Genomic DNA, 18,254 nt, shown 5'->3' on the forward strand with positions numbered 1-18,254 from the left:
GGGGTACATATCTGTAGTACCCGTGTCAACAACGACCCTAGTCTGTCTCACAGTCCCTGAACAACATTAATTCAGAGACTAAGCCTTAGTCTACAACGACCCCTTCAGCCTGAGTAACAGAATATTCTTTGTGGTCACACTCCAATTAAAAGCAGTGCAGCTGCAGTTTGTCACTGGTCCAGCAAATGCAGCCTTCCCAAACGTTCCCCATTTGCTCAATCAGAAATGAGGAGACACTGAGACTGCCTCATCTCTACCATCATCTGTGCACTGTCCTCAAGAACATGTGCTTGCCCCTCTCCCAGACCCAAGAGGATAAACTGAAATAGGACTCCAGCTAACTACTGGAATCATTGGGCGAGTCTAAATAGCCTCAGCTCTAGGGCATTCCTGTGGGACTTCATTTTGGATTATATTTTGATATTTTTTGTTGACATATATTCTTAATTAAGATGAATTCATTTTCTTTGATTGAAGTCCACCCATCTAACACTGTCAAGGATAAGGATGTTCTCTAGATGACTGGCAGTGACCTAGTTTGTAAATATTGGTTGGGGTTCTGGTATGTACATGAATGCTGCTGTGTGATATGCCTGACAAAAGGGTTCAAGCAGCTGTCACACGTGGAAACAGGTGTTTCTTTGTCTACCAATGCAAGCAGACCACAGATAATGGAACATACCATCACTGCAGCATTAGCACATGTACCTTTTGTAAGGAAATATTGTACAGCAAAGAATGCTGCATCGGCAAATATTTCTAAGGAAATAATGTTTAAGTATCTTATACATGGTCTGTCAATCAGATTTTTCTGACATGATTTATGGTAGTTCTGGAATGTCATTCATTGCATGTTATGTTGATGTAAGCCAATGTATGATGCCTTGTTCCATTGTCACTAAATGTACAGTAAACTACATTTATAAGAGTGAGTGAGTTGGTTTTACGCCGCTTTTAGCAATATTCCAGCAACATCACGGCGGGGGACACCAAAAATGAGCTTCACACAATGTACCCATGTGGGGATTCGAACCCGGGTCTTTGGTGTCGAGCGAACGCTTTAACCACTAGGCTACCCCACCGCCCCACATTTATAAGAAACACATGTATAATAATAAACAGATACACAGTATTGATTATTTGTCCCTGTGAACTGCTACAGATTTTAGTCAAAATGCTAAAAACGAACAATGGTTAAAGTGAAGTTGCTTTAGTTGTCCCTTTTAGGTCATAGTTTGCTGCATTTTGAAAAGGGCATCTTGGAATATTTCAGTCTGCCTTACAATGTTTTCCTCAAAGTTTTCCTTTATGTTAAATCTATTATTAACTAGACCTGCTTGGATGATATTCAGATCCAAGTCTGCAGCAAATACCAGTAAATAATTCAAAAGTTCAAGTCTCTTGTTAGTGCATCGACTGTATAGGTTTAAGCAATGTACTTTACTAATGTGGCCAATAAAGAAAAACGGCTTTAATGCTTACTTTACATTACAGCATCAAATGTAGAGTGATATACACTAAAAGACCTCATCATTTGAGAAAATAAGAACCTATCAAAAAAACAATTTTGAACAAATGATGATTGCTTCCCAATTTACTTGCCAATGGCACTTAATTTGAAATCCTAGCTAAGTCTTAGCATCCAGTAGCATTGCTCAACATTCTGTCCAGAAACGGTGTCATTAAGCCTACTAACAATCTCGGACTGGTAATCTTAAAGCAGAATTGGTAAACAGGGCTCCAGATAACTTTTGGGGGTGTGAGTGTACTTACACATCATATTGCAAGTGGAGGTGTACTGAGAATTTTGAAGGAGTACTGACATGTTTTTGTGTGACCGAGTTGATGTGGTTTGTCTGGACGATTCATCGATAACTATTTCCAACCATGTATTTGTATTTGAAGACGCGTGAGAAATAACTGAGCGACTGTGTGATGCGCGAAATGTCAGGTCCAACGGGATATAAATAGGAACAGTGTAGTTTTTAGCCAGTCGAAAAATAGTGATGCATATCGTTGCATGGCAACGCAAGGGATTCCTACTGTCGGGGTTTCCTTATGTGTCAAATCGTGTTTCGCAAAAGAAACTTAACAAGTATTTATCTGAAATAGATTTCCATTTGCACGATCCGCCGGAAATTAAATGAAGTACGAAGGTATTTATGTGCGTACATGATACGCTTGAAATCTTATATTATGTCGTACTTAATTGATTTTGAGGCGTACATTACGCCTGTACGCCCCTTATCTGTAGCCCTGGGTAAAACAAGTTAATTTTACTTGATGCCAAGTCTGTCATGTTAACAGTATGGTAAGAATTGACTTCATGAATAGTATCTTGATGTTCAGTGCCATTGAGCATTGCCATCAGCATTTGATAATGGAATAGTTTTCAGAGGTGGTCAGGTCATCATCAGCTATAACACATTCAGCTGGGAAACAAAGCTGTTGCATCCTTGCCAGTGACTCATGGTTTGGTCTATCGTACATATCCCAAACCATATATTTAATAAGGTTTTTGCTCCAATTCCATCCTCTGTCCTGCTCTCAGTTCTTTCAACCAATATTGACCCGTGAAGGTCCGGGTTAGGATATTGATCTTCTGTAACCCATGCTTGTCGTAAGAAGAGAAATTATAAGGCAAAACGTTATTGCTACTACATCCCATACACCATTTAAAAGGCGACTAACAGGATCGGGTGGTCAGGCTCGCTGCCTTGGTTGACACATGTCATTAGTTCCAAATTGCGCATATAGATGCTCATGCTGTTGATCACTAGATTGACTGGTCCAGACTCGATTATTTACAGACTGCCGCCATATAACTGGAATGTTGTTGAGTATGGCGTAAAACTAAACTCACTCACTCACTTCAACCAATACTTTTCCCTTTTCAGTTTTGAAATTAAGAAAATTGAGGGTCCCTTAATAATGCCTTTCTGTTGGACTTTATACGTAGCTGTATTTTAGGGATTATGTATGTGGATCTGCCAATGCTGATTCCAGCTAGAATAGGCCTCCACTGTCCTGTGCCTGTCTCCTAGTGAGGTTACATACTAGTGTTGTCAGTGATGGTATTTGATGCTCCATGGTCAACTGGGGGCGGTGGGGTAGCCTAGTGGTTAAAGCGTTGGCTCGTCACGCCAAAGACCCGGGTTCGAATCCCCACATGGGTACAATGTGTGAAGCCCATTTCTGGTGTCCCCGGTCGTGATGTTGCTGGAATATTGCTAAGAGTGGCGTAAAACCAAACTCAGTCAGTCAGTCAGTCAGTCCATGGTCTACTGGATAGTGTCAGTCTGGAGACTGACCAAGAGATGATACTTATTGTTACTGTGCCTGGCACCCGGTATCAAGGGAATAAAACAAGGCCTGGTTGAATCAATGTACAGTCAAATCCCGATGAGTCGAATCGCTGAGGACCAAGTAAAAACTTCGACTTATCGATGTATTCGAGATGTAGGTATGTCTATGAGGGTAGAGAAAAAAGATGATCCAGTCCTAATTCCTCCGCCTAAGCATTTGTTTATCTAATGCTTTTACCCAATCCACAAATAAATCAGACGTCATCCAGGCAGACTTGTTGTGACAGTATGAAGTCGGCAGAGATTTAACGTTCTTAAAACAACACGGCTTAGCAGATTTCCTTATCACTAATAGGGGCACCTTATCAGTTCCAGTCTGATTAGCACAGACAGTGGTTTCCGTAAAATCACTAATCTGCCTTTTGAACTCACCCGTCAATAATGGAAAGGTTTGAGCCGAGCTGGTTTGTTAATTGGATCAGTTAGCTACACCAATTAACTTCTCATTGACTGACTTCGGCTTATGTATACAAGATTGCTGTTGTTTGAATCTCAAGGGACCAAATTTCCTTCTCGAGTCATCGTGTTTATTTATGAGATGAATTCGTGTAACCGGAAATCAAATGATGACAACTATAACAGGGAATGGTTGGGACCGACAGGTACTTCGAGTTATGCATAATATTCGAGACACCGGCATTCGACTCATCGGGATTTGACTGTATTGGGTGGGAGTGGGTTTCTGTATTCATGTGATAATAAAGCCCATCATGGTGATATAGCAGATATGTTGTGCCATCCCTGGCGACTGCTTGACAATTCTAGATTTAACAAATGTTATATTTGGGATTACACTTCTCAGGAAAGTTCAGATTTTAGTACTTTTGTTGGTTTGAGTCCCACGCCCACAGTCGGGCACCTAGACCGCCCAGCACACAAAGTCAGACGCCTAGACCGCTCAGCCACCTCGACATCCACAAGAATGGAAGTCGGACAACTGGTAGTCTAGACCACAGACTTTGTGGACCCCTCTGATAAGTGTAATTTGGCACAGCCCACACAATGAATAAACAAGGGTTTGTCTCCTAGGGTTTGAGTTCGAATCCCGGAATTGACTCAACCCATCAACCATGCTAGAATTTGTACTTTACTGAGAAAGTGCAATCCTAAATATAACATTTGTTACATTTGACCACTTTCTAAATGGCATTGAGGATTCTAGATTTGATTACAAATGTTGTGCCATCTTCTGCCACTAGTATGTCAGTAACAGATTTGATTACCAGACTATGCTAAAGCTGCACTATTCTGAAGGCAGCAGCAAACAACAAACTGCTGACAGCTCCTGGTCGCATAATATTACCATGGGCATCACTGTAACGGTATCTCAATACTGACTTTTATGTTCATTATTTCAGTAACATTTAAGGACACCTGCCCATTGTTATGCAGTTTAGAATATGTTATTGCTTGAGTCGAGTTGACTCAATAACTACTCCCAAATACCGACACTGGAAACAGTGTCCGAAATGAATTAGTGTTTGTAATATCAGTGTACAACTGGGTGTCATTTTCTGTCATCTAAATGGACAGATACTCCCAGCTGTCAACAGTGAATGACGTCAATACTGCCTTTCACAGATGATAGGGCACCCTCCGCAACGATTGCTTGCTGGAGTAAGATGTCAACCCATCTCATTGCTACACTCCCCGTTACACTGTAATCAACTATAAAGGCCCATGTTGACAGTACCATGCACTGGACGATATTTTTGTCGATTGTCTGTCTCTGGTGTCAGTCATGTTGCGGATGCTTGAAGGAGCACCCCTGGTTATTGGGCACAACCAGCATAAAGGTTATTGGCTCATCTGTTGACTTCTGGGAACATGATTATCAGACTGTTATTTCGACAGTGGCCCAATTGGCCCAGGAGCATGGTCTGCGTTACAACTGATTGTGTCTGTGAGCGAGCGAGTTGACTACCAGTCAAACATTAAACTCAACATTTCACCAGTCAAACAGTTTTTAACCTCAACACTTAACAAAAATGAATTTATTTTACTTTTACTCTATCAAACACTAATTAACTGAACTTTTGGCTGAAACATTAATAACTGAATTTTTTGACCCGCCAGTGAATGGATAAGGATATGCAGAAATATCTGTGTATCGCTCCGTGTGTTCTTCCATAGCGTTGTGGAAGGAGCACCTGTTGGGCGAATGTAAGATTGGTGGGTTCTATCCCTAGGTAGTCTATCTCACAGTCCCTGAACCACATTATTTTCCCTACTGCCAAGCCCTATCTGCAGTGCTGAAGCCCTAAATAAAGCAAGTCTAGATTTCCTCAGGTTCTGAATCTGGTCTCCCTGGGGCTCATTTTCAATTTAAATGGGATTGTTTGCTACTATCAAAATTATATATTCAGAGACTAAGCATTAGTCTAATCCCTAGGCTGTGTTATATCCACACTGATTGTTTCCCTGCCTGGTGCTTGGTATTAAATATATAAAACGAGGACTGGCCTGCTCGGAGTCAACATAATGTGTCCTGGTATCCATTGTTAACTTCAGCATGGCATTTCATTGACCTATAACATAAAATAAATACATTTTGCATGTATCTGTACAAGGGAAATAACTTACCACATTATTAAACCACTTCTCACTTCATGTTATTGCTCTAGTGCTTTATATGCATTAAAAGTGTGATGCATATTTTCATAAATTGTATGATATATATTACCTCATAAATGAGTGCAAAGAAGAGACGAGGTAGCCAGTTGTTCATGTACAATGTATGACAGAGATTGATTCCTGTAATTATCATCATATTCCAAGTCCATTCATCTTCTGTGAAGCTGAGAAATGGCTAAAATTATCATGGAAACCTACTCACTCTCTAGAGTTTCTTAACAGGTTTCTTTTCTGTCCTGCTTTGAAGATTTCTTTAAAATAGATTGTTTTATTGCTATTTACTGATCCATAATAACTCATTAATTGATTTCCTAACAAAAATATAATCATTCAGAGAAAGAAGTATGAATGACCCACTTGAGTGAGATTTGAAAGATTGCATTTCTTGAGAGAAAATTCCCCCCTTCTGTGTACAGATTCTATATGTTGGTAAAGTGATTGAATAGAAGGCAATGAAATGTCCTCGTTTCTTGGGTCGTGGATATTGAATATTGCTTCCAGGCCCTGAAATGGTTTGTGTAAATGAGCAAATTTAAAAGGTGTATGATCTTTGCAAGCAATCAGGCAATTAGTTACAGCAAATTTAGCGAGTCACAGCATTAACGAAATAATCGTGAGCAACACAGCACCATGGATCTGGCAGTGTGAAATATTGATTTCGTATGAAATTAGACACGAGAATACTAGTTGTCAGAATAGCCTCGGCATGTATGTTTGTGTTCGTACAGAGCAGCTCCAATAATGTAGTATTAGTTGATTAGTAGCTCTGGCTTACAGCAAGATTATTTTGCATCAGAATATATCGTACTATTTGCATTCTCGAGTCTGTGAAATGGTAGATTTAGAAGATCAATACGATTGGCTAAAAGATTGGTGGAAGCTATTTTGGCCTGGGCAGAGTACCATGTAAGTTGGGAGGCTACGCCATTGATTTGTCGATGTAGCAGCCATGGGAGAAATTGTTTGCACATAGATACCCATGACTTGAAGATCAATGGTTTGTTAATTAACCCAGATATGTGATCTTGATGGTACGCTTTAGAAGAAAAATGTTCCTCTTTGGAAGAAGCTAAATGGATACAGACATGTGCTGAAACAGTAATGAAAAATCTGAATCATTTGGGGATTAGTAAATAGACAACATTCAACTCTTGCAATTTTGTCAGTGACTTCAGGTTAGAATATTACAATATTTGTAAAGATCGAATGGGGCTGTTATTAGCTATTATGTTACAAGGATACTGTAGACACAGCTACTTGTCTGTTAGAAGGAAATTTGATGTTATTTTCAATGTCCAGCAAATGTATATTATAGCTGCTCTGCGAACAAGTCAGATATGACCAGCGAGGTCTAACTCATTGTTAGTAAAGAGTGTTGCAGTATTATCTTTGTGCACAAAATTCACATGTTAGGTGCTGAAACAAATCATGTGCATTCAAAGAATACTGATATTATTTACAAGCTCCATTCATATCTTAAAGTGGGCTTTGGCTTGGGAGGGGGTGGTGGGGTAGCCTTGTGGTTAAAGCGCCCGCTTGTCATGCTGAAGACCCAGGTTCGATTCCCCACATGGGTACAATGTGTGAAGCCCATTTCTGGTGTCCCCAGCAAGGATATTGCCGAATATTATTAAAAGTGGTGTAAAACCAAACTCACTCTCACTCACTAATGTGGACAAATTGTCGACATTTTTAACTTGACGAAATGATTATTATATACTGATGGGACCGGTCATGATCCCAAATGGTACCTAGACTGGTACCATGAAGTAGTTTTTACACAGTTCTGGCCCTTGAACCTTGGATTTAATCTGTGTATAGTGTCTGCAGTAGTGTGACTTTTCTCACAAGCAAATGAAAGTACACGATTGGGATTTTAGTGGCTCTACTGGAAGATGGTTATGAAGACTGAGTTAGAAAATTACTGCTATGAATTATATTTTTTAAATTATCGTTTTCATAAATATTTATTGTATTGTCCGTACCCTGGAGAGTAAAGGCCAATTTGAGAGCTAATTAGTTTCCAAGGTCTTTCAACATCCATAGTTATGTACAGAGGTTTGTCTTGCCCTTTCACTTAAAGAGACTCGGTTTCTATTCTTACGCTCTTAAACCCATAAATGACAGGTGGTTATATATTAATTTTAAACTATTGACTGTCTCTAGATATGGCTTTCTTTGAAAGGTCAAACTTCCTTGTCAGTGAATCTTGATATCAGAAGAACTGATTCTTTTGACTCTTACAGTGGTGAAGAATGAGGACAATTTTATGGATATACAACTTCTTTATTCTGTATAGGCGACATTGTGACATAGATTCTAATGTCGTTGTCTATACAGAATAAAGAAGTTGTATATCCATAAATATTATTCTCATTCTTCATCTCCTCAACTTCCAGTATGCCAGTCAAAAAAGTCTTACAATGATGTTTTCATCCTGTTAAGATAAACAAGGACATCAGGATGCTTGTGTTAAAGTCCATATTGTTAAGTTTACAGGATTTAATTGAAGGTTTATGATTTGATTTTTATGATTTTTGTTCCTTTCTTTGTCATTTCTAAGTTTAGGAATGTTCTTTAGTACCATTAGACTAAGTCTAAAACCCTTGTTCATATGATTTGTAGTATTCTCAGGACAAAAATAACCTGGCTAGCTATTTTCGAAAACGTTCGTAACCCTATGAACTTTTTAAGCCCATTCTTAACACATTGGCTACGATCAAAGTTAAGAATTCTTAGGGCTACGAACTTTTCGAGAATAAGGGCCCTGGTACTTGTCTGCATACAGAACACTCTTGCTAACCCAGAACAGTAAACATGAAAATTTGAGATCACCAGAGATCAACGTTAGAGGGCTTTGGTCGGAGTGTTTGTGAAGTAAGGGAGTTTATATAATGATCAGTACTAAGGAGCCATGTTCTGAATGTCAATAATATGTATTTCTTTCATGTATCGCCATAACAATTCTCTGTTCACATAATCAGTTCATTAGCGACAAGGCTTAGCTGTGGTGTATGGGCCCTCACACGTGGCTTCCACAAAAACTTATACTGAAATAATTGAAAAGGATCATGCAGAGCCCCCCCAAAAGTAGAAAAGCATCGCAGCAAATTTCCAGGATCAATGACATTGGAATAACCAAAGCAAACACAGAAATATCAAGATCAGACTATGGTGATAACCTGCGTATGCCTTACGCTGATGCCAGCCTAAGCATGTTACTTGAGAATTGAAGCAAGCACTGAACAAACAACCCGTCCAGGTGAATCTGCCATGACTGACAATGATAATCTGGAGCCAAGACATTGCATAATTCAGTAGAGCAGCCCCTGCAGGCACTCTCTGTGGGCAGTCCCTACTGAGTTCTGGTCACCAGATGGCTCTGTAACCCTCCGTAATGGCATCCACCAAACAGAGGCTAGAAGCAGCAGGACCATGTGCAGTGGCATCCGCCCATCTCTTGACTGTAGCAGCAGGATGGCCATGATACGCATTTATCCTGCATACCTCCTCTAATGTGTGTGCGGTGTTACTGGGACCATGCTGAGAGGGATGGGAAATGTGGAGGTTCTTAGGGTGACTTGTTTCAAGAATTGTAATTGCAGATGAAGACGATTATTGATTTCTCAAGTGTAGCCAGATCTCGATGTTAGCTTGTTATTTTGATTTGGCATATTATTTTTAATTGGTTTGTGTTTGAGGTATTTTGTGTCCCTGATATTCTTAAGTGCTTCCCTTGAGCATTTGCATACATGTGACTGTTCCAGCTGATGCTTCTACTCTTTAGGCAATGGTCCATCTCCACGAAATATTTGTGTATTAATCATCTGGATATTACTTCGTAGTATTTCAGGGGTTTAATCAAGAAATCGAGGAAAAGATGTGCAAATTTTGCAACTCTACATGGTGGTCAGATATGGTTTTCCCAAATTTCTGGGGTTTAATCAAGGAAAGGATGCAGTTCCTAACCTCAAATGTTGGAACTCCGCATGGTGGTCAGAAATGGTTCACTGAACTTAAGGGGTTTAATCAAGAAATCTTGGAAAGGATGCAGTTCCCAGCATCAAATGTTGAAATTTTATGTAGTGGTCAGATATGGCTTAATTTACAGACAAAATGGCATCATATTTTTCCGGTCATCCTATTTATGTACTTTTTTGCTACTTTCTTTTGCTTGATAGGCATTTAGAAGTTGGTAGGGTAATGCAACACACTTGATATGGATGTGCAACTTCTTTATTATTTACACACGACGTTTCTGGGCCAATACTTGCCCCTTCATCAGGTCAATGATGCCCCTTCATCATTTACCTGATGAAGGGGCAAGTATTAGCCCAGAAACGTCTTGTGTAAATAATATAGAAGTTGCACATCCATATCAAGTATGTATGATATTTGCACTGGACTAAACTTTCGGCACACTTGAATACCGAAGTGATTGTTTTGGTACTCAAATTTTGATTTGAATTGAGCTTTTTCAAATCTTTTTGTCTTTAGATTTATTTACTGCTGATACTTAAACACATGTGAAAAGATTTTGAGGAGACTTTCTTGTGGGTTGGATAAAGAACGAGATTGTGAGGAGACCAGTCAGATAAAGTGGTTGAAGTTTTTGGAAGAAATGTTAAAGTTGGATTGAAGAATTTCTTCCTGATGCTCCTGTCAAGGGTATGGGGGGACTGTTAATTGAGAAAATACACAACAATGGGGCCCATATTGACCGCTTGTCGTTCGACAGATTGCCAATTTATCATGTACAGTCAGTCCAAATTTGATTATGGTTGCAATGGTGGTATAGAGCACGTTGATGCTACAGTTCTCGTTGTATCAATACATTGGCAGACAGAAATAGCGAGCTGCCATTTAACCAATGCAGGCTGGGCAAGTATTTACCACATTGTTGGTTTATTTCACTGTGCTAGTCTAATTGATTGCCCAAACACAAGCATAACGGCTCTGGTTACACACCAGACAATCTATCAGTAACTAGTAATTACCCATACATTGATTATATCAGGCGGTTATGGAAGACGGGTGATAGAAACTTGAGGAACAACGGGTTTATATCTTGAGAAGATGTATATTCGCATTTCAAAGACTTAGTTTCATATTTAATAGTTTCAACAATATGTATTAAATGTGCCCAATCCAATTTGATGTTCAGAGGAGAGACTAAAAGACATAATAGTTTTAGAACCTTGAAATGTTAGACTGCTGATCATTATTAGTTGTGTTTAACAAATCCGTCAGTTTTTGAAGTGTTATGCTGATTTATCAATATTCCATTAATATTATGGCGGGGAATACTAGAAACGGCTTCACACATTTTACCCATGTGGGAATCGAACCCAGTTTGATGAGCTAACACTTTAACCGCTAGACTACCCCACCATCCCTAATTGAATATCATAAAAATGTACTGAAATGCTATAGATAGAAGAATCAAACCCAGTTTGATGAGCTAACACTTTAACCACTAGGCTACCTCAACATCCTAATCAAATATCATAAAAATTAACTGAAATGCTGTAGATAGAAACTATTCTTTTAGAAATATGGTAGAAGAGGCCTCATGAAGTATGTGATGGTTTGGAGTTGAGCATGTGATGGTTTAGAGTTGGGTGTCTATGCTGTGGCATGCACATGGCCAGCAGAGTGCTCAGTACATTAAGCTAATGCGTCTCAAGGCATGCGTGTTCCGCTGGCTCTTGTTGATACATTATGAAACACCAGCAATGTTTTATTACTTAACCAGGTATGGCGCATGTAATTACTTGAACCCTGTGCTTGTATTGAACACAATGTAACTTACTCGTTTGGATATATTCCCTTAATGTTATAACACTAAGAAACTTTCTGAAGTTCTTCTCCCTTGTCTCATCTGGTTATGGCTTGCAAGCCATAGAACTTTCAGAACGGAAGCCATTCACTGGAACTTTACCTGTTTTTTTTAAAGCCCATTGAACTTCATCACTCGTTAGCATTGCACCTACAAATATGTGTTTGCTGAATCAATGCGTTTTGGGGAGAGTGGGAGAGGTCAGGAACATCATTACTCATTATGAAAATGCAATACTGACACTTTTTGTTTGAGTACTAAATACTTATATCTTTGAGTGCTAAATACTTATATCTTCATTTTAAGTTTGGACAAGACAATCTAGTGATTGACATCTTGAGCAGGATGTGTAAACACAATGCATATTTGTGTAAATTTTTAACATTAAACCCTTGACAAGGTCTTTCAATTGGTATGAACCATAGAGAAATTGCTGCAATGGGTGGACCACAAGGTCTCAAACCTGCTTCACAGTGATTTAAGGAGGCATTTTATCTCAGATTTGTCAGGGTGTGCTGGTTATGCACACCAACATATATATTATAAATAAATATTTTGTCCACACCATACATGTGCATGTTGTATTACCGGAATAATAGGGGCGGTGGGGTAACCTGGTGGTTCAAGCGTCCGCTAAGAGTGGCATCACGCCAAGAGTGGTCAAAGCGATTCGCATCCCCACATAGGCACAATGTGTGAAGCCCAATTCTGGTGTCCCCCCGTCGTGATATTGCTGAAATATTGCTAAGAGTGGCGTAAAAACCAAACTCAGTCAGTCAGTCATTGGAATAATAATTGTTACGTTTGCATTTCATGATTTAACTGAAATATTCTTCAAAGCATCCTTAAACCCAGCTCACTTACATCATCTGAAACTCTCTCCTCTCCCCTCTAAATGCACCTCTACTCAATGGACCTACCCCAGAGACTGGCACTGGCTGACGCTTCTAGATAGTATTGGGTGATGGATAATATGATTATACAGTCCCGTCTCTTGCTGATAGGTAATGTAATTATATATTCTAGCCTGTAGCGCAGCCTGTAATCCTGTGAGTGATCACTTCATACATCGCACACAAGATGTGTTCATTTATGCATCGTCAGCAGTGTTTGCTGCGGGAAAATGGCCGAACACAATTAGGTCCTTTAGATGAATTGTATTTTGTCAGTAAAAGTACATTCAAGCTCTTGCCAGAGGACCCAGGCTAGTGTAGTATTTTTCACTCTTGTAAATTTAGTTGACAAAAGTGTGAATGGTAATGTGTAAAATCTTGTTTAAATGATGCCTAAAGCATGTTTCGGCTGGTGGAAGAAAAAGATTTGGGCACAGACAGTTTTGTGGGTTGGATGGAAATGAAATGGGATTTTGTGATTCTGAGTTCATCTGTCCGCGGTTTGTGTGACCTAGGCCCTGTTCTGCAAAGGATCATGGTGCTGAGGTGATAGTAACTTCCCTACTTCAACAGAGGCTTACAGTAGTCATTGCGCTAAGACTGCTTTATTATACAGGGTGTAGGTCAGTACACCAAAACTTGAAGTAACTCCATAGAAGAAAAACCTAAATAATAATGAACTGCCAAAAGTTTGGACACAGTTTGATTTCCTGATTTATAGAGTTATTTCCCTTTGCCATGTCAGGATCAGCTGAAAATATCTGAGAGCAAAATCCCAAATTCTCAGAATTTTGTGAACCTTTCTCACCATGTAGTATGTGTGTGTTTGTTGCATCACTCTAGGCTCACATGAAGCAGACACACCTTTATGCAACTGAAATCAACTCACTAACATGTTAGGGTAGTGGGTAGCCTAGTGGTTAAAGCGTTCGCTCGTCACGCCATAGACCCGGGTTCGATTCCTCACATGGGTACGATGTGTGAAGCCCATTTCTGGTGTCCCCCGCCGTAATATTGCTGGAATATTGCTAAAAAGCGTTAAAACCAAACTCTCACTTACTACCTTGTTAAGAGTACACATGATTTTGCTGTTGATTATGTTGTTCAGAAGAGACGTTATATATCTGAAAATGCATCAAGAACTGTGGGTATTGATTACTGCAGGGTATGCTGCTAATGCATTGCCAGCTGTTATAGGTCAAATATTGAAGCTAGGCCGCTTTCCATTGAAAACACGTTTCAATGACAGAACGTATATGTCAGATTGTGCCATTAGAAGGAGAAATCAATTGAAGTTGTGTAGGTCAGACAATGTCATATTGTACTTTTTTTGGTTTTCCTGAGCCATAATTTTCTGTGATTTATGTGAAATACATGACTCATCTGTGTGTACCTGTTCTCACATAATGTTTTTATCGACACCATGAATTAATAACCTTTTTTAAGAAAGACCTGAAATTGCTATCAACATATGGTTTACGCTCCACCATTGGTAATAACATCGGAATATTATTTGAATCAGTGACCATATTGTGAGTGAGTAAGTTTGGTTTTACAGCGCCTTTAGCAATGTTCTATCAATATCACAACACCAGAAATGGGCTAACACAATGTACCTATGTTGGGAATCGAGTCCAGGCCAACCACCCTGGAATTGTACTATAAGATACACTGGAGACACCATATTGTGACTGAGAGCATTGTTTTACAAAGCATACTTCCATAGGCAGGCACTTGAGGATGATATATTTGCCAACATTGATGTCATAAGTGTACTGAAGGTTTTGGTCAAGGTCAGCCACATGTCAAGGTCACCATTGTAAGACATGGTAGTATCATTGTAAGTTACTGAGGTGCTGTTGCCTCCATAGTCATGAAACTACATGTATGAAGTTAAAGGCCATTGTGTATGTCACAAGGTCAAAATATTTAAATAATTTGGAATGATCCCGAGGGCTGCAACGAATCAACTTAGAGGCTGATATGATCCGTATCACAAATATTGGATATTGAATTCAAACATTGGATAAGGAATACCGGTACAATAACAAGTCAGCAGTTGATGTGTTATTCAATAACTTCAGTGAAACAATAACAAAATAATTATCAGACATGTTTGGACCATGTTTAGTCTGTCATACAGACCCTGAAGCAAATATATCCAAGAAAGCTCACGCAAGTCTAGAAAATGTGGCAAATTTAGATTTCCACAGCTTCAGGAAGTGAAGAAAGTCTCAGGGCTCCTTTTCATTATATTTTTTTTTTTTTACTATGAGCTTTTTTTCTGTAAAATATGTTCATCTCAGAGACTAGTTGTTAGTCCAGACCATGTTGACAGCATGAATTTATCATGACAATGTCCAGAGACCCTATTACCATCAAAATACATACATATAAGAGATTTGAAATCATATGGTGTGGCTAGGATGTATTCCATTTTGCATATCTTATTTTGATAAATAATACCCAATACAAGTAAAAACACACCTTTTAACAAATTCAGGAATTTTCTATTCAAGTGATCGTGAATAACAAATTAAATTCATGAATGGATATGTCTCGATTCACCGAATATGTGAGTGAATCGTGACAGTCTTATTGCTCAACTTGTCATACCAATGTTAGTTCTGTTGCACACGCAATACATTCAACCAGTATGTGAGCCATCTGTTATTGTTGTCAACTTGTACAAAGGTACATTACTCTGACTCATCAATGGAAAGATTTGTTACTCTGGACAGTTTAGGTGACATCAGTACAGTTCAGGTGAACAGGATTTCACATTCCAGCAGTTGTAAGTCTGGGTCCCGATCCTCAAGGAGGCGTTCGTAACGTTACGACCTATCGTATCTCTATACTTTAATCATTGGCTTACGAATGGCATAGTGCTACAAACGTTTTGAGGATAGCGTCCCAGAACTGGAAGACTTCTGAAAAAAATTGTGTTAGATATTTGTTTATAATGGCATTCAGTTGGTGACATCTCTTAATCTCTTTTACAGTATTATGGACAAGATGACCAAAAGATTGGCAAGGAACATCTCCAGGCACCCATCCCTCAACCAATCACATGGCCAGATCATCAGCAACACCAATCAGGACGCCAGCCAGTCAACAACAACAACCAAGTGGGAGGCAAGCCAGTCAGCAACAACCAATCAGATGGCCTATTAAACAACAACCAATCACAGTTCAGGCATCGACTCAACATCCAACCAGTGGGCAGTTTTCAAAGCTATGTGTTACGATGGATGATTATAACCAGTAGGACAACAGCCACAAAGGGGTTGTTGTGTACCAGTTACAACCAAAGGAGGGTTTCCTGTGTCCCTATTAACCAATCAGAGGGGTTGCAGTGTCCCTATTACCCAATCAGAGGTGATCTATGTCCCAACAACCAATCAGAGGGTTTCTGTGTCCCAACCAACAAATCAGTGGGTTTCTGTGTCCCTGTCAACCAATCAGAGGGCTCCTCCCTCTGCATACAGAGGGTCGACTGCTAAACAATGATCAGTCAGATTTTATGCAATTTTCTCATTTTCTTGACCAAGTCTCAGGGGGACAAGCTATATGCACAGGATATTATGATCCAAGGCTGATATGATTTCAAGCCTTGGTTCCGCACTGGAAATTTTCACTGTTATACAGTTGTGGGGTGAAAATGTCTCTTCCAATTGGAATGGTTATGTGTGAAACAGGGCAGGATATATATATCTGAATAACACCTATGGAGTAGTGTGTGTTACGTATATACCCAAGGAGTGTGGATACGGTTCCGTATATAATGGGGCTATTTGGTGTGTGATGTGAAAACGGTCCTGCCTTTATACCATACCATTCCCTGCAATCACCCGGATTGAAGCATAGCCAGTGGACAGACACAAGTACCTCTGGCTGGACAGAAAGACAAGCGGAAAGATTGACAGCATGATCCTGGTGGTAATGTGATAATATACCTGTGTGAACTTCCAGTCTGGGTTATTCCCCAGGCTAGCTCTCCACTGTTTCATACAGGTGTCATGGCAACATTTATTTCTAGGTTATATATCTTAAGGTTGGACACTAACGTGAGCCAAATTATTCTGTAGCTCAATTCCCTTCATTGTTGGCCAATTGAGACTCTTGGTTTTGCTCTTTCCGATTCATGTGTATGTGTATACTGTGAAAACCGTTGTTATTGTTTTACATATTTTTACATATTAACAGTTTAATTACAGTTTATGAACCTCTTGAAAAGTGCAGACACATAGACTAGTGAGTTTATTTCTTGACGGTGGTAATGTGTGTTACATTGAATCATTGGTCAGGAATATAGTATGTAGCGGAGCTAGTGGATGCGTCATGTGTCCAATGTCCTCTGCCTCCCTAGGCACGACTCTATGCATTGTTATCTCACTCCTTCAGATCTCCTAGCTATACATATGTACATCATGTAGACAATGTTGTCTGACATCACGTACTGTGCAGGGTCGAATTAGAGCCATCTACTCTATGATATTTCTACAAGAATGCATGCTATACCTAGAACAGTCATAGCCAGTGGTGATAGCTGTCTGGCAGGTAGTAGTATGCAGCGATGCCAGTCAAGGGGGGATAACTTGAGCCACTGCATGCGACACTCCACTTCACCGAGCTATGTATATTGTCTTGTAGCATTCAGCAGCTTGGGTTCACTCATGAATGATATATATATGTATATATATACATATGAATTTTGGTGATAGTGTCACCTCATTTCCTACCAGATCTGTACATATTTCTCCAATTTCAACATTCCAGCCGTACTTAATTTCTAGCCGTACGTAGAGAGCCTGCAATGTGCCATACAAAAGAATACTTTGGCACATTTCCAAAATGGCTTTTGCTTAAAAAACCTGTTGCCATTGGTAATGATTACCTGGAAACATCTAGCTAATGTAAGCCAATTTGACTGAAAAATCCCTGACGGATGATATTAAATGCAACTGCTACCCTCTAAGAATTTCAAAGCACATTTTGACCAGATTAAACTCTCTTCATGTCTTCGACCTTCACCTTACACCCTCCCAGTAGAGGTAACAGCTCTACTGTCTGTATTCTACATGAATGTGCATGTCAGTGATATCAGCTTATTTATGCAGATTTCTTGCCCTCTCCCACCTGCACAAAGATAGAGTTATCCCCCTTGGCTGCTGTCTGTAGGTGGTGCTGTGTTCAGTGTTTCACAAGTTTATAAGATACTTGTGTAGACAGTCCAAGGTTTCTGTAGCCAGTACAATATAGCCAAACAGGAAAACGTTCCCGTGTAGCCAGTCCGGAACAAGTTCTGGTGAGGCGATCGTCAAACAAGGCCTGTAAGACCTGTCACCGTCGGCATCCATGCGGTTATGCTTCATCACCTTCTGGTTGCACTAAAGACCTGTGTGCTCACCTCGCCGGCAACAAGTAGCATGTCACATGACCTTGTATTCATGATGGGCCAGTAGTACCCATATTGGCCTCGGCGCTATCTGTCTGTAGGTGCCGGAATAGTTCAGGGACACT

General features: G+C 39.7%; 1 protein-coding gene across 2 annotated transcripts in view; it reads left to right on the forward strand.

The window, feature by feature from the left end:
* Positions 1 to 17,733, forward strand: part of LOC124289413 (potassium voltage-gated channel subfamily A member 1-like) — a 139,903-nt gene extending 122,170 nt beyond the window's left edge. For both annotated transcript variants that reach the window (XM_046726034.1, XM_046726033.1), the window contains exon 4: positions 15,734 to 17,733. The gene's annotated coding sequence lies outside the window, so the exon portion shown is untranslated. The remainder of the gene's footprint in view (positions 1 to 15,733) is intronic.
* Positions 17,734 to 18,254: the final 521 nt, after the last annotated feature.

The sequence above is a fragment of the Haliotis rubra genome, unplaced genomic scaffold, assembly GCF_003918875.1.
Source record: "Haliotis rubra isolate DU_JTF1 unplaced genomic scaffold, ASM391887v1 Scf440, whole genome shotgun sequence".
Classification (NCBI taxonomy): domain Eukaryota; kingdom Metazoa; phylum Mollusca; class Gastropoda; order Lepetellida; family Haliotidae; genus Haliotis; species Haliotis rubra.